Here is a 17,006-nt window from a genome sequence, read left to right on the forward strand (position 1 = left end):
GCTGTTCATAGTCCTGTTAGGAAAGTGATTAAAAGAATGCCATCAAACAAAGGTGACTCTTCTGGCACAGACTGTTGGAGGTTTAGGAGCAGGAGGAATTGCATTGCAGGCTAGTGCTTTAATAATCGGCTTTTCATAGGTTAGAATTAATATTTTATTTATTTTATAACGGGCTTATAGAAAAAAGATTTATTTTTCTATTAAATTAAGAAAGATAATCTATGAATTGCAGGGAGTTAACATGTATATTTGCAGTAGACAGTTATGGTACTCACATATTTCCCTGAATCTATTATATTTATTCTTTGATATTTCATATTTCCTCTGATATTTTGGTTTCCATTTTCTCATCTCCCTCTCCTTTTCTGGGACCATTTCCTGCCTTAGACTGAGGCAGGAGAGCATTGAATTTGTCTTTGGCAATATCCAGCTTCTCTTCTGTTAATCTTCATATTAGCAGTCACTGTCCTCTCTCACTACAGTTGTGTTTACTTTTTTTTTTTTTTTTTTTCTTTTTCCTCATCCTGCAAAGAGTTTAATGGGCCCTCTTTCCTGGACAAATGCTTGTTCATGCCAGTGTTTAAAACAATGCTATTTCTCAAAACTTGTCTTTGTGATCAAGTCTGTGCACTTGATACTAATGAAGAAGACTTGATGTTAGGCCTTGAAATGACCTGAGGATTCACTGTTAATTTAGTAGGAGTATGATCATGCTAGCAGCTTGCACCCAAGATCATTGGGACAGAATTGCCAGAGAGGTATTTTGTATGCAGGAATTTTAAGTTGCCAAAAATTAGAGGTTTAGAACTGATCTACTTCTGTACTACTAACAAAGTCCTCAAATAAAGTGCCTTTTACTAACACTTTTTGTATTAAAGCCTACTTCTATTATAATACCCTCATTGCTGCAGTATGAAGAGCATAGTTATTAAACAGAATTTATGGATGAAGATGGGTAATAAGAAGGTCTTATTTTATTAAATGGGATTTTACTACCCTCTGTTTGTTGTTGCTGTTGTTGTATTTTTCACTGCAGAATAGCTAACTAGTTATGTTTAATATGTGTTTTTTTTTTGTTTGTTTGTTTGTTTTTGTTTTTGTTTTTTTATAAACTACATGAGCCAAATTCAATGCTGTTTGAGGAAGAAGCAACTACTGATTTAGGAAAGAACAAAAATAACTTCTGGTCTTATGGTCTTCCCAGCAGTTAGATATAAGTAGTAGGACATAGCTTGATATTTTCTGGGCTGAATGCAAAATGAATTAAAGTGGATTACCTATAAAATCATAATTATGCTGGTTATTTAGCTACAGGTTACATTGTCCTATTTCTGGTGACAGAGATAGAGTCGTTTTGTCAGAGCACACTGCAATTAGATGGTTGACAGCTGATTTGTCTGTCTCCAAATCTTTGTACTGACATGTGATGTCTATCTTAGAGATGTGCTTATTGTAGCGTATGATTTATGTATCCTTACTTTGCATTTAATTGCTATGACACATCATAATCAAAATCAGAAACCCAAACTTTAATCAGTCTCAACAATATTTGAAAAAAAAAAAGAAGATTTTTTTCTAGCACTTGTTAACTTACCGTCTGAATTTTGCATAATATCTTATGTGTAAAATTCCCAGTGCTCTCAGCAGTGGGCCTGCTGTTAGCATGAAGGTAGGAGGCTCCTGAAAGCTACCTCTGCTGCCAATAGCTGCATGTCATTTCTAGTGACAGACTCCTTTGGTCCCATGGGGATTTGTTGTCAGACTGAATTGGGTTCAGAAGCTGGCATACTGCTATCATGCTACATCTCCAGCTGATTTCCCTTCTGGATAGCTAGAACTGTACACAGTCATTCCAACCTTTTTGTTTGTCTGGAAAAAAATGGACCAAATTAGACCTGAGATGTATGGGTGAACTCGGAGGGAAGCACTGTGTCTAAGAGGAGGAGAGCACTTTGTCCTTAAACAAAGCTGGTTATGCTGGTTCAGCAGTGCTTCTCTCTGTGAAAACCAGTCATGGAGGCTAAAGTAAAGGAAGCAGTTTAACAAACTGTGAAGTAAATTGGAGTTAGTAAAAACTAAACTGTTGACTTCTTCACATAAATAAGAAGTCACTGATAATAGTGATAACCTTTAGGCACAAATATATAATAAAACACTGCTTTAATTGGCATATTAATATATTAAGGTTGGTTTGATGTGTAGAAGAAACCGAGATGGTAGATGAATGAACATTTGAATGACATAATTAGTGTTTCAGGTTTAAAGTGAATAGTTTGAATTTGCTTTTTCCTATTGAAGATCTAGGCAGACTTGGGAGATTTGAAACTGACGTATTTCATTTCAACAACAGGAGGGGTTAATTAAAAAAGCAGATAGTTTAATTACCTGCATTGGGTAATACTATACTTGCTAGTCAAAACAAAATCTGATCAACTCTAGTTAAGCTCTCTCAGACATATAAAACCAAGATTGGTGGTGGATAAAATAAAAGTGGACTGAAGTATACTTGACTTCAGCAAGATACCTGATGAGATTCCACAGAATAGTTTTGAGAAGAAAGTAGACAAATATGAATTAGTCTTTGTTATTGAAAATAGATACCTAGTGCAAGAAAACCACACAGACATACACTAAACATAAAAAAAAAAAAAAAAAAAAAAAAAAAAGTTCCTTTGGAAAAGAAGTATTTTCAAGTTGAGAATTTGAACTTCACATTGAGAAGAATGTAAATTAAAATAATCAAAACTGAGTTTTACAGTATGCAAAATCAGCTGAATAGCAGTTCTTTTACGCTATGTAACATTAATTCCTGACAATCAATGAGCTTGACATAAGTATATCTTCATTTTCAGAAAGGATAAAACCAAGTGCACAGATCTAAAGAGTTTTTCAGTGAGGCTATGTGGTCTGTCAGTTATAATAGGGTTCTGTGGCAACAAAGATCCATGATTTTTAATTCTAGCTTATTTAAAGCTCTTCAGTGGTTTGCTACTGTCTGCAGCAAAACCATAATTTCTTCTAAATATCCTGTGATCTTTTGCATAAGTCATTTAAAATCTGAATATTTCACAGAAATGAAAGAACATCTGAAAAGGATGATATGAGTATTAACTAAAAAGGATTAAAGCATAGATAACAATTAAAAGATTTTTTTTTATCCCTCATTTGTGTTGATGATCCTTAACCACATATGGTAGACCTACTGGAGTGCTTAAAAAGTATTTCTGTGAGCAAGGGCTTCTCTGTATAAAAGCTGATCTAGAATAGCTTCAGATCAGAAAAAGGCATTTATAAGCCTTCTGCTGCTGGATCTGTTGAAACTGCTCTAAAGATACAGGTAAAAGTAGGATCAGGACTGGGTCCTTAAAATTAATTTCCTTCAGAACAATGGAAAGGCCTTTTATTCTTCCTGTGTAGTAGTGAATCTTATAGTACATGGCTACTTTGACTGTAAGCCTGCTGAAGAAAGAGCTACTGCTTTCTTTCATTTCTTTCATTCTATTTTTTTTTCTTTATGTATAAATATATATATATATAATATGAAAAGTTTCCTTTTTTTTTTCTTTATATTCAGAAAAAAAAAAAAAAGGACTAATTTAGTTCTATTTTTTTTAAATTGCCCTGAATAGAAATCAGACACAGATCATTGCCACCAGAAAGATGAAACAGATGGAGAAGTGGTAGAGATTTGTATTAAAAGCTGTCTTTCAGCCACAGCTCTAACAGCTCAGTATTAGAACCCTTTCACAACTATAGATTTCAATTTCCCTTATTTTATGCCTTTATATATATATATAATATGACTTTATATATATATATATAAATATTGTTCATAAGTTTATACTGTGAATAGATCTTTGCTGTGCTAAGTAACTATGACTGGCACTGTTATTTAAACATTCTTTGGAGAAATAAGATGTAGCCAGTTTCATAAAAATTAAGAAAGACTAAAGTGAAAAAACAGGGCTTTTAGTTTTTAATTTTGTTGATGGTGGTGGTAGCTTCTTGTTTTTAATGATCTATTTCAGATATAACAACAAATGTCTGGAGAACACAGCAAAAAATAAAAGTTGGAACTGTGTTGGTTCCAAGGTCCAAATTGTACCAACTGGAAAGGGAAGCTAAATCTTTAGGAAATCTACCATTATAGGCACATCTAAGTCAAACTAGAGTCAGGGTGAACATCAGACAGCAGATCATTGTCCTTTGCTGCGCAAGAATAAAGATTATTTTAAATTACTATCACACTTGCCTAAAATAAATTGTGTTTTTGTGTTATTGAATTTACATAGGAGCTTCACATATTAGAAAGACTGATATACTCTTCTAAGAAGACAAACCTTTAAAGACTGATTATCTTTTTTCTTTTTTTCTTTATGTTGAATTTTGTTTATGTCTTGTTTGGTTGTTTGGCTGTTTGGTTGTTTGGTTTATTATTTTGTTTTGTTTTTCCTAAAACGATGATGTATTGAAGTCACAACAGCTAGTAGGAAGAAGAACTTAATATAGCCTGGATTCAGCAGCTAATATAGTGTAGCAACCCTCAGCCATGGGAATGAGAATGGATTCTGAGTGTAGCTTGCCAAGACGGAAAATTTAATGGCCTGAAATATAAGTATATATTGTGTAACTTTATACTCTAATTACCTATCATTCTACCTCTGGTACTAGGAGAAAGAAGAAACAAGAAGGAAGGTATAAGAATAGAATCATAGAATCACAGAATAGTTTCGGTTGGAAGTAACTTTAAAGATCACCTAATTCTAGTCACTCTGCCAGGACACCTCCCACTAGACCAGGTTGTCCAAAGCCCCATCCAGCCTGGTCTTGAGCACTTCCAGGGATGGGTCATCTACACCTCTCTGGGCAACTTGTGTAGAATCTCTTCCTTATATCTAATCTAAACATGCCCTCCTTTAGTTTAAATACTTTACCTCTTTTCCTATCCCTACACTCGCTGAGAAAGAATCCTTCCCCAGATTTTCTGTAAGCCTCTTTTAGGTACTGGAAGGCCACTGTAAGGTCTCCCCAGAGCCTTCTCTCCTCCAGGTTGAACAACCCCAACTGCCCAATCTTGTCTCCATAAGAGAGATGCTCCAGCCCTTTAATCGTCCTTGTGGATTATCCTCCTCTGGACTCACTCAAACAGGTCCATGTCTTTCTTATGCTGGGGGCCCCAGAGCTGAACCCAGCACTCCAAGTGGGGTTTCAGAAGAGGGCGCGAATCACCTCCCTCAGCCTGCTGGCCATGCTTCTTTTGATGAAGCCCAGAATATGGTAACTGATCTCCACTTGGACATTGAGCCATTGACCACAACTCTTTGACTGCAACCACACAGCCAATTCCTTACCCACTGAGTGGTCCATCCATCAAATTCACGTCTCTCCAATTTAGAGACAAGGTTATCATGCGGGACAGTGTCATACATGCATGCTTTGCACAACTCCAGGTAGATGATGTCAGTTGCTCTTCCCCTATCCACCAATGCTGTAACCCCACTGTAGAAGGTCACCAGATTTGTCAGGCACAATCTGCCTTTAGTGAAGCCATGTTGGCTGTCACCGATCACCTCCTTATTTTCCATGTCCCTTAGCATAGTTTCCTGGAGGATCTACTCCATGATCTTGCCATGCAGAGGTGAGGCTGACTGGCCTGTAGTTCCACTGGGTCTTTTTTCCCTTTTTAAAAATAGAGGTTATGTCTCCCCTCTTCCAGTCAGTGGGAACTTCACTGTACTGCCACAACTTCTCAAATATGACAGACAGTGACTTAGCAACTACATCCACCAGTTCCCTCAGGACTTGTTGTATCTCATTAGGTCTAATGGACTTGTGCACCTTGAAGTTCCCTAGCTGGTCTTGAACCCGATCTCCTCCTACACTGGGTGATTCATCATTCTTCCAGTCCCTGTCTGGACAGCAAAAATATCTTTCAGTACCTAAGCCTTTTCCATATGTGGGGTGGCTAAATCTCTTGTTTCCTTCCAGAGAGGGCTCACAATTTCTCTAGTCTTCCTTTTATCACTAATGTAACTATAGAAGCCTTTGTTGTTGCCTTTGGTGTCTCTGGCCAAATTTAATTGACTTTCCTAACCTGACTTTCCCTGGCTGCTCTCAGTGTCTGTGTATCCCTCCCAGGCTATCTGTCCTTGCTTCCACTCTCTGTAGGTCTCCTTCTTCTGTTTCAGTTTGGCTAGGTGCTCCTTGTTCATTCATGCAGGCCTCCTAGTGTTCCTGAATGACTTCCTCTTTGTTGGGATGCATTGCTCCTGGGTTTGGAGGAGATGATTCTTGAATATTAATCAGCTTTCTTGGGCCCCTCTTCCCTCCAGGGCTTTGTCCCATGGAGAATAAACAGAACAAACATGAGTGTACAGACATGAAGGACTTGAACCCACTTGGATATGTCTTGTGGTTTCCTTATACCAGGATGTTGAATTAGAACAGAGTTACAAGTTCTGGTCACTCAAGACTGGCTGGGGTGAACTATTCATCCTACCCTGCCTCTCCAACAGCAAAATGAGAATTCTAGCCCAATAAAATCTTGTGAAAAATATCTTCAAAAGTAAGATGTATATGTATGCAATTGTTAAAACTGAAATAAAAATGAAACTCACAAAAACTCCATTGCCTTTGCTTAAGAAACAAAGCCTTAAGAAACATTGCCTTTTTTTTAAGAAACATTACTAAAAACCCTGACTTTGTTCTTTCAGTTCACTGTCTGTCTCCAGAAAACACTGAATAAATGTCTAAGCTTCAGTCTTTTCGACAGGAGTAGAGTGTGGATATAAATAACAGACATTGACTTGGTGAATTATAATCATGAGACTGACGGTCTTGAAAGAAAAGAAGCGGAAAAAATTTGCATAAGAAAATTATTCTCCAACAGGTGACATAAAAGAATAAGAGATATTCCATTGGCTGTACTTGATTACTACTGAATGTATTTTGTGTATGTTTCAAAAGGAAACAAACACATGCTAATAACACATGATTTTGGTCTCAGTCTCTTATTGGTGATTTCTCTTTCAGAGGTTTTTTCTTTTCTTTCATTGACAGCCAGCTCACAGGTGAGATGATTTTGCATATTTTGCTTTCCTGATCCCAACCCCAGGTAACAAACACATATGTGTTTTTAAAACAGTATTGGAAGACAGAAGGAATGGGGGAGACACAAAGAAAGACTGAACAGATCTGTAACATTTAGGTCTGGCTTCTATAAGCCAATTATTTGGCTAGGCAGGATGCAGAATCCATATACTACATTTGGAGGAGTGATTTTGATAAGAAATCTTCCCTGTGGAAGTGTTGCATTCCAGTGCCTGGAAGCTGAAAAGGAAGATAGAGAAATTCTAAGACAACTGGAAGAAACTGGGAAAGAATGATTTGAAACTTGACAAACCATATGTGCAATTTTCTGGGTAGATCTGGTTACAGATTGTAATCACTTTAAAAACTTTTGTGGGAAAAAAAAAAAAAAAAGTAATGTGATTAGTAATTTAAAAGTTCTCTCACTGATGCATGTGAAGGGAAAATAGTTCAGATTCTTTGCTACAGGTTTTCAGGAAATTACTGCAACACATCAGGGAGCAGATTTTCAAAGTTGTGCTAATAAATTATGTCATGTGACCTCTCTTCAAAGTCCATCAGAATTGCTCAGTTAAGTCCCAGTGTATTGCTTTGAAAATGTACCCACTTGTTATTTGGGAGCTTGAAAGCTACAGAATTTTTCTCCCTTCTTTGAAAAGTTGTTGTTGTTGTTGTTGTTGTTGTTGTTGTTGTTGTTGTTGTTTGTTTGCTCTTTTAGTTGTTTAGGAAACAACTTTTTTTTTGTATTTCACAATTTATCCCCCAAACACTATACTTGTTACAGTTTTTTTTCTCTTTTAAATGTATTTGCAGTATCTTTTCATAAGGTTATTACTGAGATTACAGGAATTTTGTTCTCACTAGTCATCATTAAACAGATATTTGCCTCTGTGTTTTTTCTACCTCTAGCTTATGGGTATTAGCCATGCTTTGCTCCAGGGCAAGTGTCTAACCTTGTTTCTGAAATGACTATCCAGACTGTCAGAATAATGCTATGCTGGTCACCCATTTGAATTGAGCTTGAATTGCTAAAGATGTGTCAGCATTTTTGTTACAAACCACACAATAATTGAGCAGATACAAAAATAAAACAAAACAAAACAAAAAAACACTACTATGATAGCACATTATAATGTTTACAATGACATAAAAATGGTATGACATTAAAAAAAAAAAAAAGTACAAGCATAGGTAGGACATAGAATTAATGAAACTATACTTCCTTTTCTTCTTTCCCTCAAACTCCTCTTGCAACAAATAAGATCAAGTTATTCCCCCAGATTTTTCAAACCAATCATATGAATAAAAATTCTATTATTTCTTTGTAATGTTCTTGTGCATTTCAAGCTACTAAGATAACTGCATAGCAGCTATTTGTCTAGTTGGAGAGAAGATAATATAAAATCGTAATGCCCCAGTTATTCCATTGACAATATTACTAATGAGGATATTTCCATATAATATGCTGCAGAACAGACAAGAAACAAGTTTGGTTGGGTACTGGCTGGAAAAATTATCAAACATTTGCCTGATTTTTTAAGACTTCAATTTGAACTTAAAGTAAGGGTATCTTGCCATTTAAAGCCTCTAATTATAGTTTGGCTTTGCCTTGGCATCTAAATCACAGCCTGATGAGACTTATTTTTATACAAGGAGGAATCATGCAAGGAAAGGTCATGCTCTATGTAATTCTGGCTTTGTTTTACTTTCTACAGACTGTCATAATATGAAATTTCATCAAACTCTAATCATATTTTATTTTATTTTATTTTATTTTATTTTATTTTATTTTATTTTATTTTATTTTATTTTATTTTTTATTTTATTTCATTTTTTACATATTTAAGAGAATGATTATGGCCAAATATCATGCTACCCAAATTAAAGGGAGAGAACATGAATCGTTCCTTTCACTTCTGCCTCAGAAATCTAGGGTAACCATGATAAAATCAGTAATAAAGGTAAAACACTGTTTTTCTATGAAGGAAGAAAGATATGGCATTTTTCAATACAAATTTCTTTAAACATTACAAACTTTAGAAAATAATCCCTCAACTGTTTCTTTCAAAGACAGAATTTAATGATTATGGACTGAGAACTGCTCTCTCCTCTGTACATAGGAAAAAAAAATCTTTATAATCAAAATTTCAAAAATAACTGAGAATTAGTAGAAATTAGGCATTTTAAAAGGCTATTTTGAACTATTGGTTATTGTTCCTGTTGCCCTCTAATTGCTCAGGATCCTAATTCTTATGATGACTCCATATAAGAGAAAGACTGTAAAGACCAATAATCCATGACAAACATATGTTCCCACAGAATTGTGATGAACTTTGGGACCACTCCAGTCTACACTAGTGTACAACACTGCCTTACAACTTGCAGAGATACTAGTTCAGATCCATGCTTCTGGCGTTGCTTCCTTGCATTTTATAAATAACCTCAAGCAGAGCAAGATCCATTTTTAAAGACATATTTAGGTGCCCTAAAATGTGTTTAAGAATATTGAAGTGTTTTGAGGCACTACCATGGATTCATACACCTAGAATCTTTGGGAGATCTCATTAAATTATGCTCTGCATAGAGGACTTTGAATAACTGAATCCTAGCAATTTGCCCAGTTCATATTAGGGAGAGGTTTGGGATCTCACTTAGGGGTATTTAGTGCTGTTACAGACTATGTCCAAAACTAGTCAACTGGGCAGGCAGTGATAACACAGAGCCTGTGGGAGACCTGTGTTCTTCTGCATCAACAGCTGGACACCAGGAGATCAAAAGTGGCAACAAAAGCATGCATTCAGGTACTTGAATCATGAGTAAATGACTGAATGAATTTCTCATGGATACCAAATTCATTCTCAGTTTTTACGGAATCTTTTCTCATCATAGCTAGAAATCGTTAGGAATAGCTGAGTATATTGTTTAGTATCTTCTTTAGTGTTTTCTATAAATTCAGCTACATAAATTTGTTTTAAAATACCTGTAGAAGTATCAACATCTGAAGGACCCTAAGGCTATTATCAACAAATACAAACCTTTTGATCTTATAAAACCTGGCTTGTCAATTTTAGACTTGGAGAAAATTATTGATAAATGTGAAAAGGATGGCAGAACTTACTCTCTACTTAGGAAGAAGCAGACTTGCTAGCATAACTAAATGAATCCTAGTATTTTCATGTTTCAGTATTTCCACTGAAATTAATACAGTATTTATCTGCTGAAAAATTATCAAGTTCCTCAATTTTTGATGAAGTTTAGCAATTCTAAGTACTCTTTTGTGCAAAGGATTTTAATTTTTTACTGAACTCTTGTCTTGTATTAAAGTAAATAAAACATTTTAGCCTTCTGCCTACATTATGCATGAAAACAAAGCTGGAAATAACACTTAAGAATAAAACAGCAGTGGGTAACATGCATTTGATTACAGATGAGTCTGCATCAACTTGCTTACTGCTAAACTAAATCCTTCCTTGGTGTGTGAATGATTAGCATGAGTACCACAAAAGAAGAGGAGAGATAAGGAGAGGCAGAAGTATGTATATATCAAATCCATATCATTCAGGTATAAAACAGTTAGTCTTTGGCAATGCATTATTGCACTGAAAATATTTTTCAGTAATCAAAATAGCTGTCATGACTGTTGTGACAAATATATATCCAAAGCAGGCAATTCAGGCCTAGATGGAATACTGTTATATAAACTGCTCAATAAATACTCAGAAAAATAAATTCAGTTATGTAAATCTGGTCCTGTTTTTATGTGATTTGTGAACAAAAGAGAGATAGATATATCATATCTTGGCAAACTGATGTGAGGATGCAGTGACTGATTCAGCAAGACATTTAGGCATGTACATAAACTCTGCCACATTCTCAGGTCTGATTAATTTTTAAGTTAAGCACATGCTTAAATGATTGTGCAATCAAGAGCAACACTACATTCCTCTTGAAATGTAAATTAAATGTGATGATTTGCACAGGTTTTCAGTTACATTTTCTTAGTTCAGCTAATTACTCTGGCTGATATAAAACCTGGTAGCTTCAGTTCCTATGGAAATAACAGAGTGACTCACTCCTTTACTACTTGAAGATACTTGACTTACCTTGAGGTAAACTAGCAAGCTTCAGCACAGATAATTCAGACAATGATAATAGCATGGCTCTACAGCTCTGCACAACAGGAGCAGGAGAAAAATTGGTCTAATACTTCAGATCATGAAGATATGTATATGAAGAAATCAGTTGAGTTACAGTGATTTGATTTGTATCACTAAGGATCTTCCAAGTATTCTTCCTGTGTATCTTGATTAAAAACAAACAAACAAACAAACAAACAAAAAAACACCACCTGGGGTGGGGGAGGGGTATGGAGGGGCAAAATATAATCATAGAAACTTTAAATAGTATAGGGGCTATTTTGGGGCTCAGAGCTAACCTACACAAATAATTACTTTGCTATTTATTTTAAGTTGACTTAATGGGGTGAATCATTGTAGTAACTGCACATATAAAGAGTCTTGTGCATTTTTTCTGCAGAGGCTAAGGTGGGAATGGAAGGGAAGGGAAGGGAAGGGAAGGGAAGGGAAGGGAAGGGAAGGGAAGGGAAGGGAAGGGAAGGGAAGGGAAGGGAAGGGAAGGGAAGGGAAGGGAAGGGAAGGGAAGGGAAGGGAAGGGAAGGGAAGGGAAGGGAAGGGAAGGGAAGGGAAGGGAAGGGAAGGGAAGATTAATACCTGATAGATTTGCAGAAAGATCTTCACTTTTACTAGTGGTGATTTCTATCCAGGGACTATGTAACATATCAATTTCCTTTCCCATTGGCTTCCAAGGATCTATGCTGTCTCTTAATTCCAAATAAAAAGTACTTCACTGTTGAATACCATTGTTCTGTGGATAAGGTTCCATCACAGTACATGTTTTTTCTCTATGTCTGTTCTCTCAAGTAGACAAATCGATCTCGAAGTAGGGCTCACTCAGATGATGTATCCATGGCACAATTTCTGTAGCAGAACTTAACTGAGTAACTGTGACAATGAAATCCTTTCTTGCTACTGAAAAGCTATTTAGATAACGTCCTCCCTTTCTGGAAAATCCACAGTCTTACTAATTATATAAGAAAAGCATCTATGCTTATATTTATATAAATGTAGTATGATGCACATATTATCTTACATAGGTGAAATAAGACAATAACACAAATGATTTCACATGCTATAATAGTTAGAGGCACTGATAAAAATTACAAATCTCAATGTGCACTGAGGGGGATGGATAAAACTCTTGTTATACTGGTGCATCCAAAAAAAAAAAACAACACAAAAAACAGATGAAAATAGGGTAGTGCCATTTTATTTCTGTAATCTAAGGGGAGCACAAGTGATGATGAAATAAAACAAAGCTGTATGCACATACACATATCCAGCCAATGGTCATCTCAAGAAGCATAAAATACTCCCAGGCAGTGAAAATAGTTAAAACTATTATAATCTTATGAGAAATTTTCATGCTAATAGCAGGTTTTTTTGGTTGTTTTTGTTTGGTTGTTTTTGTTTGTTGTATGGCCTCTTGAATATATCAGATCATTTTAATAGCTTGGAAAGACTGACAAGATAAAATGCTAAAGATTTTTTACTAGAATGATGTGTATTATCTTTAGATGACAAGACTGAAGTAAAGACAACAATATCCTTGCCACATTTTCCATGGCAAATCAAGGTTAGGAAAAGGTTAGGAAGCCCTGTTTTGGGTGAAGAAGACGCCATGTAATTTCAAGCAAATTATTAAGTTTCTTTTTTAGTAATCAGGACTCCTGTGGCATGAACTTCTTGAATTTATTTATTTATTTTTCCCTGCCAGTGATGGTTCTCTGAGGAACTTATGATCTCTGTAGTGGGCCAGAACACTCATTGGATAGTTCTTTGGCTTAATTATGTTTTTTTCTGCCATGAAAACATCAGATCTGTGGGACACTAACATTTCATGCTGTTGAGCAAGGCTTTGGAGAAGAACTTCAATGCTCTCAAAAAATTATTAGAACTTAAGCAGTATAATGAAACCACCATTTTTCTCATCACTGCCTTGAAACCACTAATTTAACCATTGAGATATTATATCTTTCTATAAATATCCAAAAATAATAATAATAATTTTAAAGTAGGTACATATCTTACATGAAATGAATTTCATCAGGTGATCTGACCTGGTACCTATTCCCTTTATGTCTAACCTAAATGAGGTAATAATGTAATGGCCAGTATCATTTTATGTCCATCAATAAAATGATGCTATCACTTCCATCAAAAAGCAATATATTATAATATCTTTATAATAATAATAATAATAAAAGCTTTATTGTATGATTATTAACCTGCTTGTTGAAAAGTAATCTGGCATGCATTTAAGAAAGTGTCAAACTTTGTGAAATATTACAAGCTAAGAGTCTTAAATTTAGTCCTGGAAAATAAAGTGACTGTACTCTATCTTATGCATTCATCACTTCATAATTGATGGTTACGGCTGAAACAAAACAGGGAAGATTTATGATGATATACTAAGTAATTTTACCTGTCAGGTACTTATCTCAAAAGATACCCTTTCATGAGGAAAAAATACATTGTGATGAGAACGACAGCTCAAATCTTCTTGCTTGGTGCCCTGAGATGAACCTAAATCAGCAACAGAATGGTTGTGTGATACCTTGGTTAGGCTTGGGTTACCTGCCAGAGTTGCATGAATTCTGAGGAGTGACCTCTGCTACTGCTAAATGGGTCTTTATGACATCTTAAAGCTGCAGAGATGTCTAATTTTAAAGGGTTTTGTTGTATTATATATAAATAAGTCTTTTGTTACAGGTTGTCTTTTGACTCCTTTTATAATATAACTGGCTATCATGAGCAAATGTTATGTTACATCCTATATGGATATGTGAAAATGTCAGCATGTTCCCATTTAAAATGCTTACACTGCTTTCTTGGTTTGTGCTTTAACCCTTCTCTACTCTTCAGAGGGGTCAGAGTATCCAAGATGAGTCCAGAATGTGAAGAATTTTCTTGTCCTACAAAACAGTATACTTAGCAGTGTTAGAAAGGTAATCTTCTGTAATCCCAATATTCAAGACAGAAGTGTCTTATTCAGATCTGAACTACTCAGTGTGGCTATTTAATTTGCCTTTAGATATTTTCTGTGTTCAGATGGTCTCAACTGCATCACAGGGATGATTGGTTTCTCTCTCTTCACAAGATTATGATCACTGTCAATTACCAAAAGATATAATTCCTCCCAATTTGAATCCAATGAGAATTTTGGCAGATTGTCTGTCTATTGCATTCTAGTATCATGTAATTGCTGGGATCTGAGCCAGAAAAAGATCTGGAACGCTGTTTTAATGACCATGGCATTCTGATATATTGTAACACTCTAGCTATAACTACAGAAATAATCACTTTTCTTCAAGTTCTTTCTTAGATATTTATTTTCTGCTCAACTACAAAGTTCTCGTTGCCTGAAAAGCACTGGTTTTCTCATAAATTATCTCTATTTTTTGTCCAGCCAAATTTTTGTATTTATGTCTGTTTTTCTAGAACTTTTTTTTTCTTCCTAAATGATCTCATCCAAGTAAGATTAAAAAATGTTACTTCTTGACAGAATGTCAGGCAGCAATCAACAGGTTGATTTATTAATTTATCTAAAGGAGCAGTCTAACAGTTATATACATGGGTAAGATTCGTTCTGAATGGCCAGCCGGATTACTGGTTTAGAAAACATATTGTCCTTGGGGAAAAAAAAAATAAAAATGTTCTGTGTGATGCTGCAAATCAATCATCTGAAAAGCTGAAGCTGAATGTTCTAAATCACTATGAATTTAATGTTCTCATTTTCTTTGTACACCTGCCTACCGTATGTCCTTCACCCTCTTACTTTATCTGTAGATTGAACAAATTCTCAGCAGACTTGCTGAGAATCCTTTAAAATTTATTGGAAAAAGCTTCCTTAAACATGTAAAATGTTGAATTAATCTAATTTCATTAATAAATACCAGCAAGGTTGTTCACAATAATGAACTTCAGGACTCAAAAGCCACCTTCATCCTTCAATTCAAAATGTGAAATAAACACAGCAATTTTCCAAATAGTTCATGTAACAGCAGGTTTCACAGACCATCCAGGTGTTATCACAAAATAACTAAAGGAGCTATGAATGTGGACACTATGGCACACTGACGTGCAAACCACCCTGTGCTTCTTAAAGAATCAGAGATGAGCTTGTACTTTCAGACACAGTTTGAAAAAGTGATAGCCAAGTATATAGACTAATTGCCCATTAACCAGTGTATCGTGTTTCTGTGACAACGCTTTAGTAGCAGTGGGGCTGTAGGGGTGGCCTTGGTGAGTTAGAGCCCTGCACTGCCCCATGTCAGATCAGAGCCAGCTCCAGACGGCTCCAAAAGGAGCCTGCTGCTGGCCAGAGCTAAGCCAGGGAGTGATGCTGGTAGCAACTCACAGATAAAAAGATTTGTTTTGGTGCAGTCTACTAGAGAGAAATATGGAGGCTTTTCATTGTCTTTTTTTTTTTTTTTTTTTTTTAACTGAGGCACATGTCTATCCTTAGAGAACTAGCATGAAATTTATTTGAGTTTGTTGCATAAATTCTTATTAAGATGTTAGAGTCTTTACTCAGATTTTTATAGATTCAAATTTCTCTCCAGAAAAACAAACAAACAAACAAATAAATAAATAAAAGCAGTTTAAAACGTTGTAATGCATAATGTTGGGAAAAAGGCAGATACTGCAAAGTTCACCTCAAGTACAAATGGTCCTAAAACACACCACTTGGTAAAGAAATGCAGATGAATCTTTGAGATATAAAAGGAAGCCACATTTATTGACTTTGAGTAGTACCTTACCCTGCCAGCTGTCCCACTGAAAAAGAAACATAGAAAATGCACTCCTAGCTGAAAAAAAGTAAAAAGTTTTTATTCCCCAAAATAACTATGACGAAGGAAGTACACAGCTCAATGTGCTGATGTGCACAGTGTTCTGCATCTTTCTTTAAGATTCCTTCATGCTAGTCTTTGCTTTGATTTCATTTATATCTGTCCGACTTGTTTGAGGAAAAAGTCATATCAATATCATTGAAATTCCATGATTTTTTATTTTTATTTTTTAATTTTCTTTGGTTGGCCATGGTTGTCTACCCAAGCTGATCTTTCTGCTGTTGTGCTGTGCAGCCCCATGAGCATCAGCAGCCACAGAATAGCTCATTTCCTCATGCTTCACCAATGTCAAGGGGCTGGATGGTGCTACATCCCAAGAGAAAGGAGCAAGGACAAGGCTGAAACATGAGTGGACATCTTCACTTACTGTTATGATAAGATGCAACTGTGAAATGAAGGACAAAGGACTACCTGGTTCATTGCAGAGCACGCACAACAGGGATACATGATTTTTGCAGGAGATGCAAACATCAAAGTGAACACACATGACGGGTGCAGAGGGCTGTCAGACATGCTTTCACTCAGGATGTTCAGAACTCCACAGTTCAAGAAACAAACAGCCTGTGAAAATATACTGGACTCCACATAGACCTTCACATATCACTTTTGCAAATGTAAATAGCACTTGAAAAAAACACTGAAACATTGAGACAACAGAAATAAACACTCGTTATGAAAGTCACAATAATATGTGGTCTTACCTAACCTCACAAGAAACAACCTGTTAGAATTAAAAAATAAAAAATCTGTAATTATCTCAAATTAAATGCAAATAGGCTCAAAAAATTCTCAGTGCTTTCCAAGGAATTTCTTCTGTTAACTGAGATACTAGAATGTAGCAGAGCAGAAATATATTTAATAAAATTAGAAATTATAGAAAAGGTAGATCTAAAGCTTCCTCTCTCTCTGTGTGCCTCACTTTCCATGA

Source organism: Netta rufina (genome assembly GCF_964035555.1).
Source record: "Netta rufina genome assembly, chromosome: 2".
Taxonomy (NCBI): domain Eukaryota; kingdom Metazoa; phylum Chordata; class Aves; order Anseriformes; family Anatidae; genus Netta; species Netta rufina.